Below are 13,912 nucleotides of genomic sequence, written 5' to 3' on the forward strand. Positions count from 1 at the left end.
CTCTGCTCCCACACCTCTGTAGATGAGGCATGGAACGCGTAGCTTCTACTCACCACATAAGGGAGTGTCAGAGAGAGAAGGAGGGAGGGAGGGAGGAAGGGAAGGAGGGAGAGAGAGAAGAGAGAGAGAGACAGAGAGAGAGAGAAAAGTAAGAAGGAAGACATCTAGACTATTTCATCAGTCCCAGCTATAGGAATTGAGAGCCTGGAAGGGTGGTAAAATAGGACGAGAAAGGCCCCGTGCACAGAATGAGCTTCAGATACAGGAGCCCGCAGGGATGGAAATGGTCAGATATGGGCTTGGTCAGGCACAACTGTTTGTGATCACAACCATTCTGTGGAGGGAACAGGCCTAAATGAAGACTTGTCGTCAAGAATCTCTCCAGGGTTGACCCCAGGAAAATGAATGATCCCTAAAGCAGTCTGAGGAAAAAAAAAATCTATGAAGGGGCTTTTTGAAGGTGACAGATACGGAGGCTGTGGAGGCAGAGATCTGCTGCTATCAGGGAACTTGTGTGTGTGTGTGTGTGTGTGTGTGTGTGTGTGTGTGTGTGCGCTGTCTTATTTACTTTTCCTGTTGCTGTGATAAAACATCCTGATGAAACAACTTAAGAGAGAAGGCGCTTATTCGGGCTCACAGCGCAAGGCCATTGTCTGTTACAACAGGGAAGTTGTAGGCAGGCAGCCGCTCACCTGGCATTTGTATCCAGGATGCTGAGAGGGGTGAACATTCCTGTTCAGTTCAGCTTCCTCTTTTTGATGAAGTCCAGGACCCAAACGCAAGGAACTGCATACATACAAGCACGCATGTACACACACACACAAGCACACGATTGAGGTTGAATCTGCTCATCTCGGTTAACCTGACCAAGATAGTCCCTCACCCGCTTGCCCAGTAGTTAACCTAATTTAAATAATCCCTCACAGGTGTGCCCAAAGGTCTAGTTTCTGATCCCAGATCCTGTCAAGTTGTCAGTCAACACTCCTCATCCAGGGAGGCAAGGATAACAAAGAAATAACACCAACCGCTCTGAAGAAATAGGATAATGACTGTCCGGGTTGTGTGGTCCAGATTGTAAATGACAGAGGCGCTGAGACGCAAGAGAGTAAAAAAGGAGGAGGCTGGTTGCTCTAGAGGAAACCATGTATGAGGGGTGGCAGTCAGGGTTTGGAAGGCTGGGAGAGAGACACAGAGATCAACATAGAGAAGGGTAGTCACGTGTGTAAGGGAATGAAGTGACTCCTGTGGACGTATCTTCTCCAGGAGCCTAGAAGAAGTCCTCACACCAATCGCCTGGACGTCTGATGGTGTGTGAAGGAGACGTTGGCTCAGCGCACTGTCAAGAGTTGCGATCCTCAGTGTTCGCTGTCATATTGTAAATAGAAACTTAGCAGTGATACAGGCAGGCTCGCTCTTTGGAGATGATGCTCTTGGGAGGTGATGCTCATGGGAGATGATGCTCTTGGGAGATGATGCTCTTGGGAGATGATGCTCTTTGGAGATAATGCTCTTGGGAGGTGATGCTCTTGGGAGGTGATGCTCATGGGAGATGATGCTCTTGGGAGATGATGCTCTTTGGAGATGATGTCCTTGGAGATGATGCTCTTAGGAGGTGATACTCTTTGGAGATGATGCTCCTTGGAGATGACGAGGGACGATGGTTGATGAGTTACATTTCTGTCGCTATGATAAAATGCGATGGCAAGAAACACCAATAGAAGAAAGAGCTTATGCTGGCTGATGATTCCATAGCGGAATTCTATAATATCAGGGAAGGCTAAGTAGCAGGCGGCTGAGAAATCATATCTTCAAACACACATAGGAAGCAGATGGAGTGAACTGGAAATGGGCTGAGCCCATGAACTCTCAAATCTCACCCCCCCCAAGTGGTGTACATCCTGCTGTAAAACTCTAATATCTAAAGGTTCCACAACCTCCCCCAAATGTCACCACCAACTGGGAACCGAGTGTCCAAACAACTGGGCTTGTGGGCACATTTCTCAGTCAAACCCCATAACTGGGTTGTGTACATGAAAAAAAATTCTATTTTCTTAGTAGAAAAAAAATAAATATTGTTTAAAGTTAATAAATTGATGGGTAATGCCACTCAAATACTGCACTGTTCAAGTACACAGTTGGTTTTTGTTTGTTTGTTTTGTTTTTTTGTTTTTTGTTTGGTTTTTGAGACAGGGTTTCTCTGTGTAGCCCTGGCTGTCCTGGAACTTACTCTGTAGACCAGGCTGGCCTCAAACTCAGAAATCTACCTGCCTCTGCCTCCCAAGTGCTAGGATTAAAGGAGAGTGCCACCACCGCCCAGCTCAAGTACACAGTTGTTAATGAAAATGCATGGCTCTCACGTCAAAGAGAGTAAGGGGGTAGTGTATTTTGGAGCCAAATACGGTTGATCATGGCCCAGGAACACAGATGTGGGTTACCTCAAACCCATGTTCTGATGTTGTTACTATTTTGTGAAGTTTTGATAGTTACAGAACAAAGAAAAACCAAGGCATTTTCAGATGTCAGTAAAAGCACCAGGTAGGTTGGTTAAGGCAAGGGATGGGGGTCTCTGCTGTAGACCTTAGATGCCATCTGATGACATTGTTAGTCTTTGACTTGGTGGAAGCTAGAAGCCTGTCTGTACATTCCAGAAGGATTTACATAATAGTCCCAAGGACATAAGGCTACATACAGGGGATAATAAATTATTAAGGGAACAAAGGCAACCAAGATCATTTTGTCTCCTAACTTAAAACATCGCAGTTCCTCAAAATAGAAGGGACAGCCTTGAATGTTTAACCTAGGCGTGGCTTTTCTTTTTCTGGAACTTCTGTTCATAAAGAGGTGCTGAGCGGAGACCTGTGGTCCTGAAGTTGGGTAGAAATGGAGTGCGGATTTTCAAGTTATACAAGTATCCCTTTGTGGTCTTTAATGCAAAAGGTTAACTTGTAAACCCACTCTCTGGCCTTCTTTCTGATGTTTTGAGTAGACAAGCAGAGAGTCTCCGATGGTGCCAGGGTGGTCTCCTGGGAAATACAAAAGGCTGTTTCCCCAAGCTGCTGTCCACTCCCTCCTTTTTCCATCTTCCTACCACTCCCTAAACTTGGCCTGTTCCAGTCCTTCCCCCTTTTAGGGTTAGGTCTGACATTTGTGTATTTCCCTTTGTCTGGGTCATATGGAAGGCCATGTTTCCAGCCCTGGAACCCTGAAAGACATTCTAAACTCTCTTCATTTTATCTTATAGCAAGTTATGCATGGGATACTTCCTAATCATGTTGAATAACAAAGGACCAATTAAAAGCAATTCATTATGAAAAAAATGATAAAATCAAATCCATCCTACAAAGAACTTGCCTCTATGACCCGGGTTTGCGGTTCCCAGGTTCTCTCATTCATCCCTAGTTAACTCTTTGGCCTGGACTGGAGTCCATTTGGTATCCAAATGGGATCATCCAGTCAGTAAAGTCAGAAAGAGGGTTGGGGGTGGGGAAAGGGATTGAGAAAATAATCAGGGAAAGAAGAAAGAGGGAAAATCAAGTAAAAAGAGAGACAAAGATGCACAGACAGACAGACAGACAGACAGAGAGAAAGATGGAGAAAGAAAGAGGTAAGAAGGAGGAAGGGAAGGAGGGAGGGATGGGGGGGATCCTGGGCATGACACATGGTCTATTTTATTTCAGGGTCTCTCCAATGGGGAAAATCTGTTTAAATGAATGTACCTACTATAGAAGAATGGTTAACTCCCGACTACAACTGACCATCATATTTCTTGGTTTATTTCAAACACCTTTTCCTTCAAAGTTCTCTACATGCTGTCCATTCAACCTCCCTCCGAAAGACAAGAGAGAGAAAGGGAGAGAGAGAGAGAGGAGAGAGAGAGAGAAAGAGAGTGAGAGAGTGTGTCACTATCTTCTGCAGACAGTAGAAACTTCCAGTTTCTTTGTTTATGTGAAAGGATGCTTTGCTGGGGCACACAGGTGAAAGGATGTTTGGATATAGCAGACACGGGGAAGGACCCATGATGAAGGAGTATAAATATGACCCCACAGACAGTGGGAGAGGAGCACTGAGCATTGGTTTGGTTTGTTCCATCTGAAGACCGCCATTGAGAGAACCTCACCCAAGAACTGCTCGTGAGGTTCCTGTGGCAGTTTGTCACTTCCGAGGCCTCACCTAAGGCTGGCTGGCGAGCCCAGTGGTTATTGAACTGCAGCTGCCAGTTTGTGTGTGCTGTCTGCCTGCCTTCAGGACTGGTCTGCAGCTGCTGAGTCGTATTCGGTGTTTGCTATGGGACTGAACTGTTGCCAAAGAAGCTCGAGCTCGCCGATGCCTCTTTTCCCCCAAAGAACTATTGCTGAACACCTCCATTTCCTAATAACTTTTCTCTTCTGCTACCTCGGCTAGAGGAGAGGTTGAACCCATATTAAAAGTAGGCTGCAAAAAATGTATGCCTACAGAAGACAGTCATGGGCCTACGCCAGAACTTTAGTCTGGGCCTCTGGGAATTCGTACCCAGCTTTGCCCCTTTAAAATGGAGCCCTCGCAGAGCTTCCTCCAGGAAGTGTGGACAGTCTCAGTGGCGGGAGGGATGGGGGGGGGATCCTGGGCATGACACCCAGTGTAAAGTGGATGTTCAAACCTATCCTGGGCCTTACCACTCCCCGACAACCCTGTCCTTCACACGTTCCCTGCTCCCTGCTCTTGCAGATAGAATCTTCTGAAAAGAGCAAGGATCTTTCCCTCTTCCCTCTCTCTCTTCCAGCTTGCCAACACCACATCTCCTACCCTTTGCTCTGGCATGGAGTCCACGAAACACCTTTATCTCTTGCAGATCTGCCAGACATGGGGTCTTCTGATAGGCTTGTTAGTCATCCAAGGCCTCGGGCGCTCAGGTGGCCACCCGTCTTTATCTGACTCCTTCATAGCCAACAATGGCTGATAAGTGATGCATAATAAATATTCATCAATAACAAAAAGCCTATGTGGATGATGTAATCTTTAGCTCTCCGTTTATGAATGACATTCCTCTTTACCTCGAAGAGGTGGCAAGAATTTAGGAACTGAACCCCCGTGAGCACTCAGGCTTCAATCAAAGGGCTTCTCTGATGCCGTGGCCTCTCTTGTGGAGGAGCTATTAGGGTCAGAGCCTGAGACTTGGAAGCCCCAGAAAGCTGAGCTCATCCACTTACCCTCAACTAGGCCAATTACATAGACAAGGATGGTAAAAAGAAGAAAGGAGATTTATTTAATGTAGCCATGTTAAGAAAAGTGAAAGAGGTCCAGTAACCAAAGCTTCCCCCAGTCTGTGTTAAGGACCATGATAAGAGGCTTTGGTGTACACAGAAGGCATGAGGTATGCAGGACTAAGCTATCCTGGTCAGTGTGGGATTCAACTCACCATTGACCCATCCTTTTCTCGCCTCTAGCCTCCTGCACAAGGGGGTCTGGCAAAGCTGTCAGAGCTGTGTGAAAATTCATCCCAGGAGACAAGTTCTCCCCTGACTGGTACTGGGCCCTAGACGTTTTCTTTCCCCAGACTGAGACAAGTAGGGAAATTATAATTTCTTGGGGGTCTATTGCCTTTCATCGTCTGAAAGACCAGAGGGGGGGCACAGTGTCGTCCTGGAATTTATTTATTCCTTCCCCCGCGGTTATAATGTCCTCCTGAGTTGGAAGTTTGATGGGCAGGGGCAAAGCACCCACATCTTTACTTTGCTCAGTAAAGTAGATTTCTGGTGGTTGGTAGACAGGGCCCTGCGGTTAGACCAACGTGTAGGGAAGAGGCTGGAGTGGAAAGACTTCTTGTCTAGGTAGCTAAGTTGTCCCTTGTTTCCTGTATCCCTCTCATCTTTTCGTAGCTGCTTCTAGCAGGATGAAGAGTAAGCAGGAAGGAAGGATTCAGAGGAAGCAGGCATTTCCATTAACATCTGCACTATTCCCTTGAGGCAGTGTCTCCCAAAGACAAAGTCCGCCTGCCTCCACCAACCCGCAAGTCTAGGATCACAGGGCGGTGCACGTGGGCATGTTTATCTCTTTCTGGGAGCGCCAACTCAAAAGCATCTCCTTTCACAGATAATACTCCCAACCCATTTTAATTTCTGGTTTCTATTCCTTCCACGCCGTTGTTCTCCCCACCCCCATCCACATCTTGCCCACACGCCCCTTCACCGTCCTTGCCGTGCCATCCCCCTCCTTCATCTTCTCTACTCCACATTCCCTTTAAGGGGAAAAGTAATAGTTTGGAAAAGTGTCCTAGTATGGTGCCTGCTATGGTTTGAACCAGAAATGTCCCCCATAGGCTAATGTGTTTGAACCCTTGGCTCCCTGTAGGGGGCGCTGTTTGGGAAGGTTAGACCACCTGTAGGAGGTGAAGCCTTGCTGGAAGAAGTATGGCATTGTGGGCAGGCTTTGAGAGTTTTTAACTTGTCTCCACTTTATGCTCCTTCTCTCTCTGTTTCATGCCTGCGGATGAAAATGTGACCACCTAGCTTCCTGACCCTGACGCCACCCCATGCTTTCCTTGCCCCACGGGACTCTCCCCCTCCGGAACTGTAAAGCAGAATAAAGTCAGTCTTCTGCGAGTTGTTTTTGGTCCTGGCTTTTTTTTTTTGTTACAGCAGCAAAAAAGTAGCTATTGCAGTGTCCTAGTTAGCTTTAACTGCCAACTTGACACAAGCCGAGAGTCACCTGGGAAGCGAGTCTCCAATGAGGGATTGCCCCAATCAAAGTGACCTGTGGGGATGACTATAGAGTATCACCTGGATTGTTAATTGACTTGAAACACCCAGCCGCCCACTGTGGGTGGCGCCATTCCCTGGGCAGGTGGTCGTGGACTTTATAAGAAAGCTAGCTAAGCCTGAACACGAGAGTGAACCAGGAGGCAGGATTCCTCTATGGTTCCTGCTGCGAGTTCTGCCCTTGAGTTCCTCTCTGACTTCCCTCGGTAGTGTCTGTCGAGTCCTTTCTCCCTTACTTTGCTTTTGGCTACGGTGTTTTATAACAGCAGCAGTAAGAACACTAGAACGCACAGTAATCTTTCATGCCTGATTGACAACTGAGCTACCAGCTTCCCTGTGGCTCAGATTAGGGCTCTGGGTCTGAGCACACATAGTGGGTTTTTTATACTGGAGAAGATTGTGTTCAGACCCTGATATGATGTCTATGGCTATATAAACGTGGAAAAGTCAGTGACCTTCTCAATGCTATGGTTTTCCAGAATTACTTGGTGAATAACAACATGCTTCATAAAATTAAAAGGAGGTAAATAGCGTGCTGTACAATGCCTAGTTCTATAAGCCTGGGAACTTTGTAAACTCTTGAACATTCTTTTCCCGATCCCATAGCATACTCCCTCTCCCCCAACACACACACACACACACACACACACACAGAGTAAATTGACTCAATTAGAAGGTATACAAAACCAACATGAAAAGGACTTAACTAAAAAAATTTTCTTGGAAATAACATTTCTAGTCATCTTCCAAGTGACCCCATAGTTGTACGCTCTAAGGGTGCTATGATGCTGGACGTTAAGTTCCGACCTCTAAAATTTCCTTGGCTTAGTGGATAAGATTGAATTTTGTCAAACCGGACAAGTTCGGTTTTAATCCCTGGGACCTGCACAGTGGAAGGGGTAAGTCAGCTCCCAGAAGCTGCTCTCTGCCCTCCACAGTTGCACTGCGGTGCACACATACACACAGTGACTTGATCTTGAGCAGGGCTGTGTTGGTGCCTGTTCGGGCTTGTTTTGTGACACAAGCTGGAGTCATTAGAGAGGAAGGAGCCTCAGGTGACAATTTACCTCCATGGGATCCAACTGTAAGGTTTAATTTCTTAATTAGTGATCAATGGAGAGGGTCCAGCCCATTGTGGGTGGTACCATCTCTGGGTTGGTGGTCTTGGGCTCTATATGAAAGCAGACTGAGCAAGACAGGTGAAACAAACCAGTAAGCAGAACTCTTCCATGGCCTCTCTGTCAGCTGCTGCCTCCCAGTTCCTGCCCTGTTTTAAGTTCCTGCCCTGATGAACTTCAAAATTGAACAGCAATTTGGAAGTGTGAGCCAAACAAACCCTTTCCTGCACAACATACTTTTTTGGTCATGGTGTTTCATCGCAGAATAGAATCCCTAACTAAGATAGTTCCTATAGCTAGTATGAGTTCATGAGCACCTCGACCCTGTCATGTCCACACCCCCACCCTCAAAAAGAGCATCTCCTAGCATTCCTCCCAGCCGTCCATCTCTTACATCCTTTCTGAGCATCTCCTAGCATTCCTCCCGGCCATCCATCTCTTACATCCTTTCTGAGCTTTCTTTTGTGATGGTCTCTAGGCTTTGGGGAGGTTGGTATAGATTTCCCATCTAAGGCTGAGCCTCACAGACGTTCTCAGCCGTTTGACAAGTTATGAGTCTCCGAATTGACTGCTGCCCACTGCAGAAACAAGCTCCTCTGAGCGGTTTTGGGAGTAGTACTAATCTCTGGGTTTAAACATAAGTATTTAGAAGGCAGTTTGACAAAATGTCCAGTCAACAAAACACTGTATATATATATATATACAGTGGTACTGAGTTGCAAAAGGCCATTTTCATACAAGTCCATATTGTATGCTGAGAACCTCTTCACATCCCATCGCTTCTCATCTTTCTTCCGCCCTGCTCGTCCCTTTGTTCCCTACATGGTTTCGCTTCTATTTTTTTTTCTGTCATGCATACACACATGATCTTATGTGTCTGTATGAATCTAGAAGCTACAAATGAGAAATAGCATACAATATTTGTCTGAGATTGACTTAATTTCCTTAATACTGTTATCTCCATTTGCATTCATTTTTTTTCCTTGAAAGAGAATTACTTTGTTCTTTTTGTTTTATGGCTGGAAATTACTGCACATACATATACTGTATATACATATGCACATATATGTATATATGTGTATGCATACATATACATTTATATGCATGTATAACATATGTGGGTGTACATATACATAAATGTGTACATATATGCATATGTATATATGGTAATGTTGTATATATATGTATATGTACACATATGCATGTATGTATGCACATATGTATATTTGGTGATATATATTTATACATATGCATATATATGTAAATGTAGACATATGTGTCTACATATACATGTATGTGGTATTTTTTTATGTATCATATACATTACATATAGTTTCCTTCTTTTCATGTATGTATTTGAACATGTTCATGTGTGGCGGTTGTACACATGTTTGTGGGTCTGGAGGCCAGAGTTCCATCTTGGGTGTCATTTCTCAGAAGTCATCCTCCATGTTTTCTGGAGACAGGATTTCTTAGTGGGACCTAGGGTTTCATTGATTAGCCTATGCTGGCTGGCCAGAGATTCCCAGACATCTACCTGTCTCCACTGTCCCAGGGCTGGGATCATAGGTGTGTGCCACTACACTTACTGAATTCAGAGCCACGCAGAGTTTGTTCCTCAGGAAGCCAGCTTTGGCCACCCATCCTCAATTAAGCCAAGAGTGGAGTTAATAACAAAAAAAAAACGAAAAGGATTTATTTCACCTGGCTACATCAGGAAGGGAGACAGGGACCCAGTGACCCCTCTAGTTCATTTTTGGGATCCTGACGTAAGTTTCAATTTGCAGAGATGGCTAGGGATCCAAGGGTTCCCTGTCAAGGTGTGGTTCTACCCACCATCAACCCATGATTGTTTCTGCAAGGTTATGTCTCAATCCTGATTGAAGAGGCTCTGAGAGGAGCTCCTTGAGCCCATTGTTCTAATGGTCTGACAGCCAAAGAGCCTCTTCATAACACATGCCTCTCTGCCAGGCGGGGTGGGTACAGGGCTGGATGCTTTCCATGGGTGCCAACTCTCAGATGCAGGCCTCATGCCTGCAAAGTTGCGCTTTACTACCCGAGCCTCTTCCTTAGACTCCGTAGACCATGTTTTCTTCCATTCTGCAGTTGCTGGACATCGAGGTAATTCTCATACGTTGGTCTCTGTGAACAGCGTGACAGCCAATACTGGTCAAGGATCCCTGAGATCTGATCACTTGGAGTCTTTTCAGTGACACCTAGAAGTGGTAGAGTTAGGTCTTATCGATAGAGCTATGTTTAGTTTAGTGCTTTTGTTTTGTTTTGAGGAAGCAGAAGCCTCATAGCTTCCTAACTTCCCAGGAATCCTTCCTCAACCAGTTATAATTTTTACCTTCTTTAAATTGAAATAATAGGGTTGTTTTGACATCGGAAGAACAAATGTTTATTCGTTTGTTTATGTGTGTGTTATATGTATAAGTGTGCACATAGGCATATGTGTGTGTGTCCACCTATGTGCCCACAGAGTCCAGAGTCTGCAGTATGATCTATAGTTTCCTAGATTCTTATTTTGAGATGGGGTGCCACTGAGCCTGGGGGTTGGAGGTGTCAACATTTCAGTGAGCCTGGCTGGGCACTGAGCCTCTGGAATCCACCTGTCTCTACCCCTCCCCACCCCCTGCTCACTGCTGGGGTTACAGGTGGCCAGGGAGATGCCAGGCTTTATGTGGGTAATGGGCTTCTCAGGCATAGGCATTAAGCACTTTATCCACTGAGCCAGCTCCACAACCCTAAAGGAAAAAAAAAAGTTTATAAATCAATGTATCCAGTTCCAGGAGAATAACGATAAATGAATCCAATTTTAGCTATGTTTGGTTGCCACTATTATTCCCACACTACCTCTAGGTTTGTAGACTGGGTGGATTGGCAGATGGAAAAAGGACATCCCCTATAAGCTGTAGCAAGATGTCACGATGAATTACAAAAGTATTGTCCCAACTTTTGGATTAGCCAAGTCTCCAAATTGGAATCAGCAGCTGGGGATTTCCAGGACTTTCAAGCCCCGCCTCTCCTCTCAGGTCTGTTCTGATCTTTCCTGTAGCTGTTAAGGTTGTTCTGAGAATCGACACCTGACCCTCCCTGACTCTCTTTTCTGGAGCAAAAGCTCCACTTCTGCCTGATAGACTGATCAGATCGATCGCCAACAGCAATGTTAATTCTAGAAGAGTAGTCCTTATCTCCATGGCTGGCTTTGTAAAATAAACGGAGAAGTAAAAATAAGGGAAGGCTCTTTCCGCACCGTGCCATGGACGCACGGACACACAGAGGACACACAGACAGAGATGGGACTTTCTCTGGGGTACCAAGAGCTTTTCGCATGCTCAATTACCTGCAAGCAGCTGCTGCAGGCTGGCTTCCCCTTGTGTTGCCTGACCTTTAGACTGGAGCCTTTAAACGACAAACGGAGCACCTTCTAAGGCCAGGCTGCCTAGGAACAAACTCATGGACATGCAGTGTCTGCCTGCTTATGCATGTGAAAAGGGAGATTAAGAGTCCTCTTTGACATCAGCAGGTTGGGAGCACAGTTGGTTATGGCCCCTCTATAGATTAGGACCTACCTCCCTATGGTCTGATGGCCTCAAATGACATGAGAGTACCAGGCACCTCCTTCTCTAGCGACCAGTGTGTGATGGTGTTTCTGTGGCTGAGAGGCTCTCTGCCCTGGGTTGAGTCCTGGTCTCCATGACGAATAGTGATCAGAAGAAAACTGCACACTAACACTTGTTTAAATACTTCTGCGTCATTGCGTTGTTTTGTTCAGAGTCTCACATAACCCAGGGTGGCCTTGAACTTTTTTGTGTAGCCAAAGCTGTTCCTCTTGCCTCCATGTACCCAGGTCTGGAATTATAGGTGTATATCACCATACCTGGTTTTATACAGTACAGGGGACCGAACCCAGGACCTTGTGCTTGTTAGGCATACGCTAGACCAACTAAGCTACAGTGCTGGCCTGTTACCTCATATTTGATTCCATTTGAATCTAGGTTTTGGCATGTCTGCTGTAAGAACAAAGGACTCTTTGCCCAGCCCTGTCCTCCTCACTTTTAGAAAGGAAAGAAGACTATAAATGTGACATCAATTCTTATACTACAAAAAGAAAAAAAAATCATAATGAAGTCCAGGTACTACAGTCTATAGGGACTCACGGAGATCCGTCTGTTTGGGTACATCTTAGTTTATTATTCTAGACCTTGTTTTATTGCAACTTTTTAGACCCAGTCCTGCTGTACCTTGGTTTAATCAGCCTCCTGGCCCATTCTTCTAAGTGTCTGGATGACAGAAAAGCCTTTGCCCACCGCACCTGGCTTAGCTACATTGTAAATAACATGTTTACCTTCATTTATTTCTTTCCATTTATGATAAACATCAGGAAAAAGAAACATTTCATTAGGATAAAGGAAGCTAAGACATGTCTCGGCTGCCTGAGGAAAGAGATCATCCTGGGACATACAGAACTTGGCTGAGGAGTGGAGCTTTGCTCCACAGGAGAGACAACAGCTGACCTGTCTCTTATAGGAAGAGAAAGAGTTCAGTGCACAGAGCCGATGCTCCCCCCCCCCCCCAACGCACACACACAAACCTGTGTGTCACACACACAGCAGCTGAGGGCCACTTTTTCCTTGTATATGGTTTATTTCAGAAGGAAGGACTTGGGAACTTAAATTTCATTTCCATAAATAAGGAGACATGGCAATCTACTGGGCTTATCTTATAAGAAACTGACTGTGGAGTCACTCTGACCTCACATTTATTTATTTATTTATTTAGGCCACAGAGGTGGAGTTGAATACATATCAGCATTTCCAGCCATGAAAGGTAAAATACAAAACATGCAAGAAAAACCCAGCCTTCTCCTCCCGAATGTCTCATTCTACAAGAATTACATTCTTGGTGTAAGCCATTTATTTCAACAAGATCCCTCTCATCAGGTAAAGATGATGTTGGCACAGAAAGGGGCCTCTTATATTGCTGACATCTGTCACTCAAAGATGCTGTTCTTCGCATGTCCTGGACCCTTGCTCTGAGAGAGGGAAGGCTCACCTTGTTCTTTAGGTTCTGCTCTTTAGGATCCAGGGACAGCATCTGTCTTTGAGATTGCCGTCACCCTCGAAGCCATAGCTTTGGCTCTGTCTAGAAAACACTTTCCTCAATGTTTTGCTTGGAAAATTCCTGCCCACCCTTCAAATCCATGATAATTGGTGGGCAGAAGCCTGGTTCTCTCACGGAGCTTACACTACACCGTCACAGCAGAGTCGGAAATTAAGTCTTTGACGTGTTGAAGTGTTTGCCACTCTCTCTCCTCTCTTGAATTACAAGCTCCAGGAATCAAGGAATTTTATTATCTTTATTTTCAGTAGGAGCATAATAAACTCAGTTGGAGATGAGATGAGTCAATGTACCTGGAAACCGTGGGAAACCAACGGGTTGCGTAGTACTATTTCTAAGGCATTTCATACGCATTGAAAAAACTGGCATCGTAGGCAATTCTAGGTTAGAGAGAGTGTAATGATGTTTTCAGAGGCCTCTGCTCTCAACATATCCACAAAGTTACTGCTCATAACTGTATGAGGGTGGGGATTGTAGGGAGCATATCTTATGTATGGATGCATCATCTGTCAATTAAAAAGCCTATGTTTTTTAAAAAGTTTAGGGAGGAAACAGAAGGTAGAACGTCTGGGAAGAGAAGGAATTCTGGGATAGAGCCAGGCTTGGGGAGATCAGCCTAGGAAGATGTGAGGAGATGGGCGCATGGTACCTGAACATGGGTAACCAGCCACGTGGCAGAATGTACGTTAAAATAAATGGGTCATCTTAAGTTATGATTCTCGTCAGAGAAGAGCCTAGCTATATGGCCAAGGAATCTGTAAATGTATTTTGAGTCTGAGTCTTACTTCTGGCAGCGTGGGACTGGGAGGCAGGACCAGATATTGCTTCAACAGGGAATCTTCTTTCTAATAAGCCTCAGAACTGAGGAAGGTCCAGAATGAGGTGCCACGCTTGACATGAGTTCTTTGTGATTCCAACCTTCTCTTCTCCCTTATT

Source organism: Mastomys coucha, unplaced genomic scaffold (genome assembly GCF_008632895.1).
Source record: "Mastomys coucha isolate ucsf_1 unplaced genomic scaffold, UCSF_Mcou_1 pScaffold3, whole genome shotgun sequence".
NCBI lineage: Eukaryota > Metazoa > Chordata > Mammalia > Rodentia > Muridae > Mastomys > Mastomys coucha.